This window comes from Zalophus californianus, chromosome 2, assembly GCF_009762305.2.
Source record: "Zalophus californianus isolate mZalCal1 chromosome 2, mZalCal1.pri.v2, whole genome shotgun sequence".
NCBI classification, from domain to species: Eukaryota; Metazoa; Chordata; class Mammalia; order Carnivora; family Otariidae; genus Zalophus; species Zalophus californianus.
The window spans coordinates 44,997,195-45,009,907 of NC_045596.1; the positions used below are offsets into that span (position 1 = coordinate 44,997,195).

The 12,713-nt window shown below is 42.2% G+C and overlaps 1 pseudogene; it reads right to left on the minus strand.

Annotated features, from left to right (window-relative positions):
- Window positions 1-3,061: 3,061 nt before the first annotated feature.
- LOC113926011 lies at window positions 3,062-3,240 on the minus strand (annotated as a pseudogene).
- Between the last annotated feature and the right edge of the window lie 9,473 nt (window positions 3,241-12,713).

Genomic DNA, 12,713 nt, shown 5'->3' on the forward strand with positions numbered 1-12,713 from the left:
TTATCACTCAATAAACTTTGCTTTGCTACCCACCACTCTTCGTCTGGTCTACCTCTTCATTCTTCGAAGCAGTGTGACCGAGAACCACGGGCACTAAAGGAAAAGAAATCCTGCAACATCAATATTAACACACAAGTCACCACTGGGGAAAGAAGCCATATAACAGAGCAACAAAGCCTCGGCCAAGTCTTTATCTCTCCTTGTCTCCCGCCCTCCCTCCTAGCTGTTTAATGCAAGTTGAGAAATTTCATCAAGCAAAGGATAGGAGATACAGTCTTTGTTTAAGATACATATGGTCTCAAAGCTACAGATCCCTAGGCCTTCACAGTTTTGCAGAATACCGAAATCAATCCATCTTTAAAGCAGCTTTCTGGATTCTTCATCATCTGTTCTCTGATATTTATAAGCTACAATTCCTTTGTAAAATGCAGTATGTCCTCCTTATAGGGTTGTGATGAGAAAAAAATGATATAGTCCAGATGGTTTATACCTCACCTCAATGAGACTCTTTCCTGGGCTCCTTATTAGGCCAAGCAACTCCTTTGACTTCCATAGCCCCAATGCATGCTTCGATCATGACATTTAATACCTTGTATTTATAAGTCTCTTTATTTTCTTACTTAAACTAGCTCCTTGAAAAAGATAATGAATCTTTTTTGAGCACTTACTATGTGCCAGGCATCCTCTAAACACGTATCTCTACAATAGCCTTATGATATAGGTACTGCCCATTCTACAGATGAAGAAAACGAGACTCATATTATGGTAATTGCTGAACTTCATTGAGCTAGTTAGTGTCAGGGCTGGGATTTGAGCTCAGGCAGTTGGGCTGTAGAACCCACATCTATTTGAGTGGAAGCTTCCTCAGGTATTCCTCTCAATAATTCTTTTTTTTTTTTTCAAGATTTTATTTATTTGACAAAGAGAGACACAGCGAGACAGGGAACAGAAGCAGGGGGAGTGGGAGAGAGAGAAGCAGGCTTCCCGCAGAGCAGGGAGCCCGATGCGGGGCTCAATCCCAGGACCCTGGGATCATGACCTGAGCCAAAGGCAGAGGCTTAACGACTGAGCCACCCAGGCGCCCCTCCTCTCAATAATTCTAACATAACAGAGTGTGGTGTGTAGTAGGCATCCAATTGTGTGGGATTTCACATTGGTGAAATCATCAGGATCCTGCTAGAAATGTAATAAATGGCTGTTGGGGTGCCTGAGTGGCTCAGTCAGTTAAGCATCTGGTTCTTTTTTTTTTTTTTTTAAAGATTTTATTTATTTATTTGAGAGAGAGAGAATGAGAGATAGAGAGCACGAGAGGGAAGAGGGTCAGAGGGAGAAGCAGACTCCCTGCTGAGCAGGGAGCCCGATGTGGGACTCGATCCTGGGACTCCAGGATCATGACCTGAGCCAAAGGCAGTCGCTTAACCAACTGAGCCACCCAGGCGCCCAAGCATCTGGTTCTTGAGGGTCATGGGATCCAGCCCTGCCTCTGGGCCCCAAGCTCTGAGCTCAGCAGGGAGTCTGCTTGAAGAGTCTCTCCCTCTGCCCCTCCCCTAACTCATGCTCGCATGCTCTCTCTCAGTAAAATAAATAAATATTTTTTAAAGAAATATAATAAATCGTTGTAGAGTCTAGATCTCTGCCAGAAGTCGCAGATTTATCTGTAATACAAGTTTTCTTTTTTTTTTTTAAGATTTTATTTATTTATTTGACAGAGAGATAGAGCCAGAGAGCACAAGCAGAGAGAATGGCAGAGGGAGAGGGAGAGGGAGAAGCAGGCTCTGCACTGAGCAGGGAACCCGATGTGGGACTCAATCCTAGGACCCTGGGTAATGACCTGAGCTGAAGGCAGATGCCCAACCATCGGAGCCACCCAGGTGCTCCTGTAATATAAGTTTTCCACTTGTGCTATCTCCACATCTCCAAGTTCCCTTCACCCTTAACCCATTTGAATCTAGCTAGGCCTCTGTCTCATTACTCCACACAAAGTGACCTTCTCAAGTCACTGCCATCTTCCATGTTACCATATCTAATATATGCACTCTAGTCCCTGCTGACACCGCTGCTCAGCAGCATTTCACCCAGATCAGCCCTCTGGTTTCTCTGACGCTAAACTGTTTTTTCTCTGATGTCTTCGTTCCCTCTCCAGTGTCCTTTGCTACTTCTTCATCTTCCATGAGTCTCTAAGTATCAGAGTTCCAATTTGATGTTGCATCAAGTAAACTGTCTTCATTGCTTCTCTCATTCCTTTTCTTCCTCCTTCATTCCTCCCCATTTAGCCTTATGCCTTTAAATAAATACCTTCTTGATGACGTTAATGACTTCCAAACTTATATTGTCAGCCCAGGCTCTTCTCTCAATGCAAAGCTCAGAACTTCTGACATCTCCACTGGCATGAGTCATGGACATCTCCAACCTCACATGTTTAAAACTAAACTTGATAGTAAGGTATAAGCAGAAAAAATAAACACCACAAGCTGTGGAGATGGGGTGAGTCTCTTGCCAAAGGAAAGGTCTTGTCACGTGACATTAACTACAAAGAGGAAACTAAGGGGTAAGGAAAATATTTATTAGTAACTTGCCCAAAATTAAAATATGGCTCCCAGACGTACATGTGTGCGTGCGTGCTTGCACAATTGTAAAGCCAGTTCAGAGACCCTTTGAAGAATAAGGATTTATAAAGTCTTCCAGGAAAGACATTCTGAAATAAAATGTGCTAGGTGAGAGAGAAAACTAGTTGATGTCTTACAGAACAATAAGATTGGAGAGAAATTATTTGCTTCTCTATCAGACAAAAATCTGCAAGTTATCATGTAACTGCATTTTTTTTTTTAAAGATTTTATTTATTTATTTGACGGAGAGAGACACAGTGAGAGAGGGAACACAAGCAGGGGGAGTGGGAGAGGGAGAAGCAGGCTTCCCGCCGAGCAGGGAGCCTGATGCGGGGCTCGATCCCAGGACCCCGGGATCATGACCTGAGCTGAAGGCAGTCGCTTAACCAACTGAGCCACCCAGGCGCCCCTTTGTAACTGCATGTTAACTCTTCCCTGAGTCTGGGCCTAATCAGTTGTAAATAGCATAGCAAAAGTGGTAATTTTCCTAGAGAATTAAATCATCCTTGGGCAGGCCGGTTAAGACAGAACTCAAGTATGACACTGAGAAGATACACAGCCTTCTTTTTCAATTAGCAATAATTGCGCCTCGGATAAACCTCATTGGCTACGATACTGCCACTGCGCAAAGCTACACACAGCCTTCTTTTTGCCTATTTCCAAATTTTGGATAATTTTTCTTAACAAATGTCAGAGTCCTCACACACTTTTTCCTTGAGCACACACTTTATAATGGACAGAGCTGGGATGTTGACTCCAAAGCTCATGTTCCTTCTAACCATACTCCACTGACACATGATATCTTTTGTTTGGGAGGAGTGCAGTTGATTTCCAGGCTCTACAGCTGACACTGAATATCCGTTACCAGGACTGAGTGTTCTTATAACTTGGAAGGTGAAATCTTGTTTCTAGATTTCCTCAAAGCCTACTCTGTTAGTCCCATTGAGTTCTCTGCTCCCAGAGACCTAGTATATACTTCAGGGTTAAATCATTCATTTGCCGGTGTATACAATGTCTTCTTAGTTTATTTATATTTATGTACGTGTCCAGTCTCCTCATGTAGATTATGAGCCTCTCAAAAGGAGTTAGGTTTTCTTTAAAAAAAAGAAGAAAGAAAAAAAAGGAGTCTTGCTTTCTTAATACATTGCTATAGTAACAGCTCCTTGAATATACTCTATAATGCTGTGGATTAGCAAGTAATAAAGCCATATGTAGGTGACAAAATGAATGTTAAAAAAATCGGTAAAGGAGATACATTGTAAAGTAAAATAATATGGAAAAACTTAATGGAAAGGAGGAATCTAGAATTCCACCAGAAAAAGGAATAGGATTTGTACTAATATACTAAGGCCATACTTAGCCTCAAGGAGAATGCCTATGAGTGGGAATTTCCAGTAATGAGTGCTGCACAAATTGTTGTTTCATGAGCAAATAATTTATTCATCTAGCAATTTATATTGAGTGTCTGCTATGTGTTAATCACTGGGGATACAGCTATGCATAAATCAGACATGACCCTAACCTTCATGGAGATTATAGTGTGCTGGGAAAAACTGATACTAATTGCACCACAGAGAATTAAATTACTGTTGGGAAGTTATACTTAAATAGAAAGTTTACTTGAAAAAATAACATCCAACAATATACCTCACCAGGACTCCTCAAAACGGTCAAGGTTATCAAAAATAAGGCAAGTCTGAGAAACTGTCTCAGTTTCTGAGGAGAAATGATGGTTTATACCTCATGATGGAGACATGATGACTAAATGTAATGTGGTATTCTGCATAGAATGCTGGAACAGAAAAAGGACATTAGGTAAAAACTAAAAAAACTAAATAAACTATAGACTTCAGTTAATAATAATGTATGGGAAGTAATGAACACATATTGGTTCATTAATTATAACAGATGCACCATTTTAATATAAGATTATCAAAAGCACACTATGATAGCACACACGTGAGTTATGTCTTTCCGTAATATCAGCTTTATTTAATCATAAAGCAAGGTTAACATAATTGTAAAGCAGGTTCGGGATTCCAAACTCAAATGACATTTCACTACGCATTTAACTGGGTGTCAGGGGCACCTGGCTGACTCAGTCAGTAGAGCCTGCGACTCTTGATCTTGGGGCTGTAAGTTCAAGCCGCACGTTGGGTGTAGAGATTCCTTAAAAATAAAAAATAAAATAAAATAAAAATCTTTAACTTGGCTTCCTAGGTGTCAAAAAGCAAAGCACGGTACAAAGTCACGCAACAAACAAGATACAACAAGGGATAGGAAGTTAACCAAATGCAAAATCAGTGCATGAGCCCACAGTTGAGATGAGGACTCAGTCCAGTTCAAGTCAGCTCTTGGCACATGCTGCTTGTTACGTTCAAGCAGTTGTTCAGAGATCAGTTGGGCAGAGCCTTTGGTGGCCGCTGCGTTTTGGATGTGGGCAGGCCCGAGAGGGTCAATGTCTGAAGTCTGACAGTTTGCTGCAAAAGTCCTCCCTTTTTAAAGCAGTTTAATCAGTCTTGGGCCTTTGCAGCCCTCTTCTGGTTCAGCTAGTTATCAGTTCTGGGTGTTGTCAGCCCGTGCTGGCTCCAGCGATATCTGGTCTTAGCTGCACCGTCCTCAGCTGCTTAACTCACTACTTGACATGTGTGACTCCATCTTGCTCTCACACAGATGTTAACAAGAGGGGAAACCGTGTGTGTGTTGGGGGTGTTAAAAAACAATACTCAACCAGTAAGTTTGAAGATCTTATTGGCTTTATTAAGGGATTCATGAATCGGGCAGCATCCCATCTGGCAAGGAGAGAGGAGCTCTGAAGGGGGGGGGGGGTGCAAAATGGAAGGTTTTTACAGGAAGGAGGGTGGGCAAGAAAATTATTAGTAAAAGAAAAGAAAGGATTGTTCCAAGTAAGATCACCTTCCCTTTGGGGGTGGCAGGGAGAAGGCAGGAGATCTTGGATTACCTCATCATCCTTTGGGGGCTCGAAAGGGCCCCCATATGACAGATTACCTCATTGGTTCTTATCAGAAAATTCCTGACTGACAGGTTAAGACTATATTATTTTGGGGGAAGTTGAATCTGCAATTAGGTTTGGGATTAAACCCAGGTTTGGCAACATGGCCCCCAAGTGATGCAGTTTGGGCCTGTGGTTTTCTTTCTTTCTTTCTTTCTTTCTTTCTTTCTTTCTTTCTTTCTTTCTTTCTTTCTTTCTTTCTTTCTTTCTTTCTTTCTTTCTTTCTTTCTTTCTTTCTTTCTTTCTTTCTTTTTCTTTCTTTCTTTCTTTCTTTCTTTCTTTTTCTTTCTTTCTTTCTTTCTTTCTTTCTTTCTTTCTTTCTTTCTTTCTTTCTTTCTTTCTTTTTTAAGATTTTATTTATTTATTTGAGAAAGAGAGCACAAGCAGGGGGAGTGGCAGAGGGAGAGGGAGAAGCAGGCTTCCCGCTGAGCAGGGAGCCCAATGTGGGACTCGATTCCAGGACCCTGAGATCATGACCCGAGCTGAGGCAGATGCTCAACCAACTGGGCCACCCCTGTGGTTTTCTTTTTAACAGGAGAAAAAGTATATGGGAACTGTGTACTATCTGCTCGGTTTTTCTGTGAATCTTAAATGGTTCTAAAAAAAAAAAGGTCTAGAAGTTTTAAAAAACACTGTTTTCACTGTCAATAAAAACAGAATTTATCTGTGATAAACACCAAGAAGGCAAAAAACCCCGGGTGTTTGTTATTAGAGTCTATAAAGGTCACAAGCAAATGTTTTCCTGAAGAAATCACATACAAGCTGAGACTTGAAGTTTGAAAAGGAGTTGGCTAAGAAAAGAGGAAGTCAGGATCCTTCTAGGCAGAGGCCACAGGGAATTCTAAGACTGTGAGAAAGTTAAAAGTGAGGTCTGTGTAGCTATAGCAAGAGCCTTAGACATTAATGGTAAGATGGGGCTGTGATTGCCCTAAATAGACCTTGGATACCAAATCAAGAATTTTAAAATTTATTCTAAAGACAAAGGAGAACCATGCACTCGATGACCAATACTATCAGCACTAGTATATGGAGTAAGTATTGGCCCTCTAACAGAGAAAACAAAACCCCTGCCCTCGTGAAGCCCCCAATGGCTTGGGGTGGGGGGAGAGAGGAGGGGGTATGCAAGAGGGAAGAAGACAGGCAAGGGGACAGAGCACCAAAAGACTTTTGGTTTTACTCTGAGATGAAGGCTTTTGAGCCAAGGAATGACTTGACCTATAGAACCTCACTTAGGCTGCTACACCTCCCTATAGTCCATTCCCCGACATCAGCCAAAGTGACCTTTTGCAAACAGAATCAGATCTGCTCCTTCTCCTGCTTTGAAACCCCTATTGTTTCTGCTTGCACAGAGACAAAAATCCAAACTCCTAAAATACTTAAAGAAACTAAACACTTAAACACTAAAGAAATTTCAGCAAAATATGTCTGTCTGAAAAGAAAATGTGATTTTTTTAAAGTACATTTTACCTACAGTGATTGCGGGTCGGAGGGAGTAATTCCCTCGCCAGATTAAACCAGGTCCTAGAGGAATTTTAGACATCAGTCTGCAATGACCTGAATATGCAAACCAATGTTCTTTATCTATTGTACCAAAATCCTTATCTCTATTTAAAGACTTCCCTCTATGAAAAATGGGGGGGAAGTTTTCATTGTATCCTGAAACTGTATATCACAAATGCACAAATAAACAGGTTTGTGAAACATCCTCTTTATTTCTTCCATACTGATTTCTACCCTTCTATCCACCAGACTCTACTTTTGGGAGATTTTCTCCAACAAATTTAATTTGATCTTTCAATTTGATTTGGTGGGTTTTAGTTTGTTGTTGTTTTTTAAGATTTTATTTATTTATTTGACAGAGAGAGACAGTGAGAGAGGGAACACAAGCAGGGGGAGTGGGAGAGGGAGAGGCAGGCTTCCCGCGGAGCAGGGAGCCCGATGCGGGGCTCGATCCCAGGACCCTGGGACCATGACCTGAGCCGAAGGCAGATGCTTAATGACTGAGCCACCCAGGCACCCCTGATTTGGTGGGTTTTATATCTCAGCAACTTTTGCTATAATCTTTCTCGGGTACACAATCCAGGGAAAATGATAAGTGAGTATATTTCATTTGTACAACCTAATATAGACTTAATTTCAGTATGTAAACATTTAATTTTGTTTTGGGAGTACTTTAAGATTTTTAATTAATGGAATTCTGGGAAGTTATTAAAAAGAACTTGACAGGGGTGCCTGGGTGGCTCAGTCAGTTAAGTGTCCAACTTTTGATTTCGGCTCAGGTCATGATCTCAGGGACATGAGATTGAGCCCCACAATGGGTTTGTGCTCGGCGCAGAGTCTGCTTGGGATTCTTTCTCTCCCTTTCCCTCTCTCTCTGACCCTCCCCCTCCCTCTCTCTCTCAAAAATAAATACATAAATAAAATCTCATTTAAAAAAAAAAGAACCAGATAGATCTGCATAAAATAACAGGTTCAAGGTATATTATTAAAAGGAAAAAAAGAAGTTAAAAAAATAAAAAGAAAAAGTTTCAGGACAATACAAAATAATTTTAATTAAAAATGTTTATTCAGGGGCGCCTGGGTGGCTCAGTCGGTTAAGCATCTGCCTTCAGCTGAGTTCCATATCAGGCTCCCCACTCAATGGGGAGACTGCTTCTCCCACTGCCCCTCCTCTCTGCTTGTGCTCTCTCTCACAAAAATAAATAAATCTTTAAAAAATGTTATTCTGTATGTATATTTATATATGTTTAGAAAAAAGCCTATGTAACTTACGTGTGTAACTATTGACACTACTTATTCTTGAGCATGAGTAATAATATAGAAGATTTTAGTTTTCAGGTGCACATTTCTGAAATGTTTGATATTTCCTACAACTTTGTTTCTTTTTTTTTTTTAAAGATTTCATTTACTTATTTATTTGAGAGAGAGAGCATGTAAGCACACACGTGAGCAGGGGGAGGGACAGAGGAGGGAGAGGGAGAGAACCCCAAGCAGACTCTGAGCTAAGCATGGAGCTGGACATGGGGTTCAATCTCAAGACCCTGAGATTATGACCTGAGCAGAAATCAAGAGTGGTCCGCTTAGCTGACTGAGCCACCCAGGTGCCCTTAGACTTTCAGTTTAAGATGACTTTATACTTGCTGATAAGTTATTGGTGATTATTCTTTTTTTTTTAAAGATTTTATTTATTTGATAGAGAGACAGCGAGAGAGGGAACACAAGCAGGGGGAGTGGGAGAGGGAGAAGCAGGCTTCCTGCCGAGCAGAGAGCCTGATGTGGGGCTCGATCCCAGCACCCTGGGATCATGACCTGAGCTGAAGGTAGACACTTAACGACTGAGCCACCCAGGCGCCCCTGGTGATTATTCTTGAAAAAAAGGAAGTTATGCTGGCATTTTGCAGCTTAAATAAAGGAAAAGTATACTGCCTTAACTGTAATTCCCACTTCCTTCTTTGGGAAAAAAAGGGCTTACCCAGTTCTTACTCATTTACTAACTGAACCCAACTTAGTACTGATGAATAGTTGCTTTGCTTCCAGCCCTGTTACTGAGAAAGGGTGGACAGCACCTGACCACAGGCCAAATAAGTCTGGGGGAGTATCACGTGGGCATGTCAGCATCCGAACATTCCCAAAAGGTCACTGAGACTGTCCCCCTCTCTCACTGTGCCCCTGCCCCCATAGAGACTCTGTATCTACGCTTGTTGAATGGATTTCCCCTGCAAAGTCAGTCTCCCCTGCCAATCCTGGCCAAGAACTGTGTTAGGTGTCTCTTGAATGGATCTGAGCTGCCTTACATCTCTTCCCTCATCCTAGCACTTCTAGTAATGCATTGCCATTTGTCTATCACTTCTCAGTCTGTCCTCCCCACTAAGCTATGAGTGTCTTTATCTCTAAGGCCTCGCAGCGAACGAGTCATTTAACCACAAATATGTATTTGAATGCCTATTCTGTACCAGGCCCTGTGCTAAGTGCTGGAATCACGTTAATGGCCAAAATAGTAAAAACGACCTTATGGAATTTATAGTATGGTGAGGGTAAGTAGCAGTTAAGTAAATACACAAGTAACTAACACAGTGTTTAAGGCCACTACACCCAAGTACTAACAGAGCATACACAGACTTCACAGGACTTGGTCCAGTTCAGGTGAAGGCTTTCTGAAGGATGTAATCCTTAAGCAGATTCCTGAAGAATGAGAACAGGTAGCCCAAGCAGAATGTGTCTGTGTTGGGATGGAGGGAGGTGGAGTGCTGAGGCCGAGAGGAACCCTCCAGGGAGTTGGAATGGCACACAGAGGGAGCCTGAGCTGGAAATGGCCAGTGTGGTGGAGTCAGTGAGAAGAGAGGCAGACCAGGCCTAGGCCAGATCCGGCAGCTCCTCAAGCATCTTGTGGAGCAGCTTGAACATCTGAACATCGCCCTGCAAGAAATGGGAAGGCACGAAGGGGACTTTAGTGGAGGAATGATGTGATCAGGTGATCAGATCTACATTTTAGAAGTTGACTTTTTTAGGCCACCAGAGGGAAAATGGAATGTAGAGGAACAGGAATGGACAAAGGGAGATGAATTAAGGCAAAAGGTAATGGTGGCTTAATGAGTAAATTGAGTGAATGAACTTTAGGATCAAACGATAGGGTAGACAGCCTGGAAAGTCCCCAAAAATCCCATCCAAGTTTTATCGTCTCAGTTAATGAGAAAACGGAGCTCCGAAGTGGCACCATGAAGTACTCAATGCTGCACAGTTTATTCATAGCAGAGCTAGGACTGTAAACCAGTTAGGCATTTTGTCTCTTTCCGTGGACCTCCTTATGTGACTCAACAAGTTTTTGAGTGGGGGAAAAAAAAGCAGTGCTTCACTAAGTGATGGGTATACGGAGTTCATTGCACTGTTCTTTTTAGAGAGAGAGAGTGCAGGAGCGGCGTTGGGGGTGGGGTGGGACGGAGGGGCAGAGGGAGAGAACCTTAAGCAGGCTCCATGCCCAGCAGGGAGCCTGACTCAGGGCTTGATCTCATGACCTGAGCCAAAAACAAGAGTCAGATGCTCTAACAACAGAGCCACCCAGGCCCCCCTCATTGCACTATTCATTACTTCAATGTTTGAAAACATTGATGATAAGCAGTTTTATAAGTATTGCTTTAAAACTGTTGGGGCATAGGTCAAATTCAAAGCCTTTGAAACAATTTGGCAAAGGAAACCAGTCCAAGGGGACTCCTGAGTGGCCCAGTTGGTTAAGCATCTGCCTTCAGCTCAGGTCATGATCCCAGGGTCCTGGGACTGAGTCCCGCGTCGGGCTCCTTGCTCAGCGGGGAGCCTGCTTCTTCCTCTGCCTGCCACTCCCCTTGCTTGTGCTCTCTCTCTCTCTCTCTGACAAATAAATAAATAAAATCTTAAAAAAAAATAAATAAAGGAAACCCATCCAAGGCTTCCTGGCTCTATTGTACTTATATCGTACCCTCAGGTTCCCAACCTGGTAGTCTCAGGAGGGTGATATGAGGACTGCTTTCCATGTCATAGATAATGACAGATTGCTGGACTCCAGGGCACTTGCCTAGAGACACCCAACCCCTCCTTCGCTCTTCTGTAAAATTGGGAGTCCATGCTGTCAAATGACAAAAATAATACAATTTCATAACAAGTTTTATGTCCTTTGTTCAAGGTAAAACAACACATGGATTGGGGAAGTACAGTGCCCAACAAGCAGTGAGCACTCTTCCCAAGGGATTTTGGGCAAGAGTGAGTCCTACAGAGTGTTAGAGGAGGGAACATAGGAGCAGGGCATGATTGGCTAGGAGGTTGGGGGTTTCCTTATAAGACTAGCAGGTCCTTAGGGCAGGGACAAAAAAAAAAAAAAAACCCAAAAGTAGCAGGTCCTATTTTGTAGGGTAAGCTAGCTGAGTTAGAGGATTGTGATTGGTTTATGTTAGGTTTCCTTGACAGTGAGACATTTCTTGTAATTGCAGGCTATCAACCTGAATAAGGAGGTAAACTGGGGCAAGTTTGAATTACCAGGAAATCGCAGAATTGAGATTTGAGAAACACATGCTGTAGCAAGCTAGGGTGTGTTGAGGGTTTGGGATAGGCTGTGTTAATGTGTAGGGAATGTAAAGTGGGGGAAGTCCAGCCAGAGTCCCAGGAGTAAGTTAGGTGGCTTGAGGATGAGGAGAGATTCTTGGCAGATGTCCCTCAGTCTTTCATAAATCAGGCATTTATTGGAAATCAGTCTCTTGGTTCTTAAATTTCATTCTTCCGAAAGCATGGTCACAAGCTTCTCCATTTCATATCCCCTGGTTCCATTTTATTTATTTTATTTTTTTTTAAGATTTTATTTATTTATTTGACAGAGAGGGAGAGAGAGAGAGAGAGAACACAAGCAAGGGGAGGAACAGAGGGAGAAGCAGACTCCCCGCTGAGCAGGAGCCCGACTCAGGGCTCGATCCCAGGACCCCAGGATCATGATCTGAGTCGAAGGCAGACGCTTAACCAACTGAGCCACCCAGGCGGCCCTCCCTTGGTTCCATTTTAGATTGAAATCCTTTCACAGGATTTACTTAGGTTTGTGACCTGGGCTGAGGCTACAGGGGAAGCTTCCGTTTAATGGGTCCCCATATATGAATCACTTTTATCAATACTTTTTATAGAGTGGATGTTGTGAAACTAAAGTGAGTCCATGTATGTCCCCTTTACCTGATCCATGAATGCTATTTTTTTCCTTAACTTTTCCTTGAAACTGAGTAATCAATATCTCCATGGTTATTTGCATAAACCGCTGAGAGTGACCAAAGAGTGGTCTATTTATAATTTATATTGCATGTTAAAAAATAAACTTGAAGAAGTTCTGTTTTTAATTTCTCATTTAAGCTGGGGATTGTTACTCATTTAATAGCTTCAGAATATAGAAAGCAAAGATAAGAGTTTATATTCACTGAAACAATTTCATGGAAGGTAGGTGAGTGGGTGGGTGAGGTCATCCTATTTGCTTTCAGTCTGAAATCTCTGGGTTTTGGAGGGTGGTGGTTGACCCTTAAAGGGATTAATTAGCTTTAGCTATCAGTTTATCTTCTAAAGTGACTGGGGAGTTGGGCCTTCTTTGGAGGAT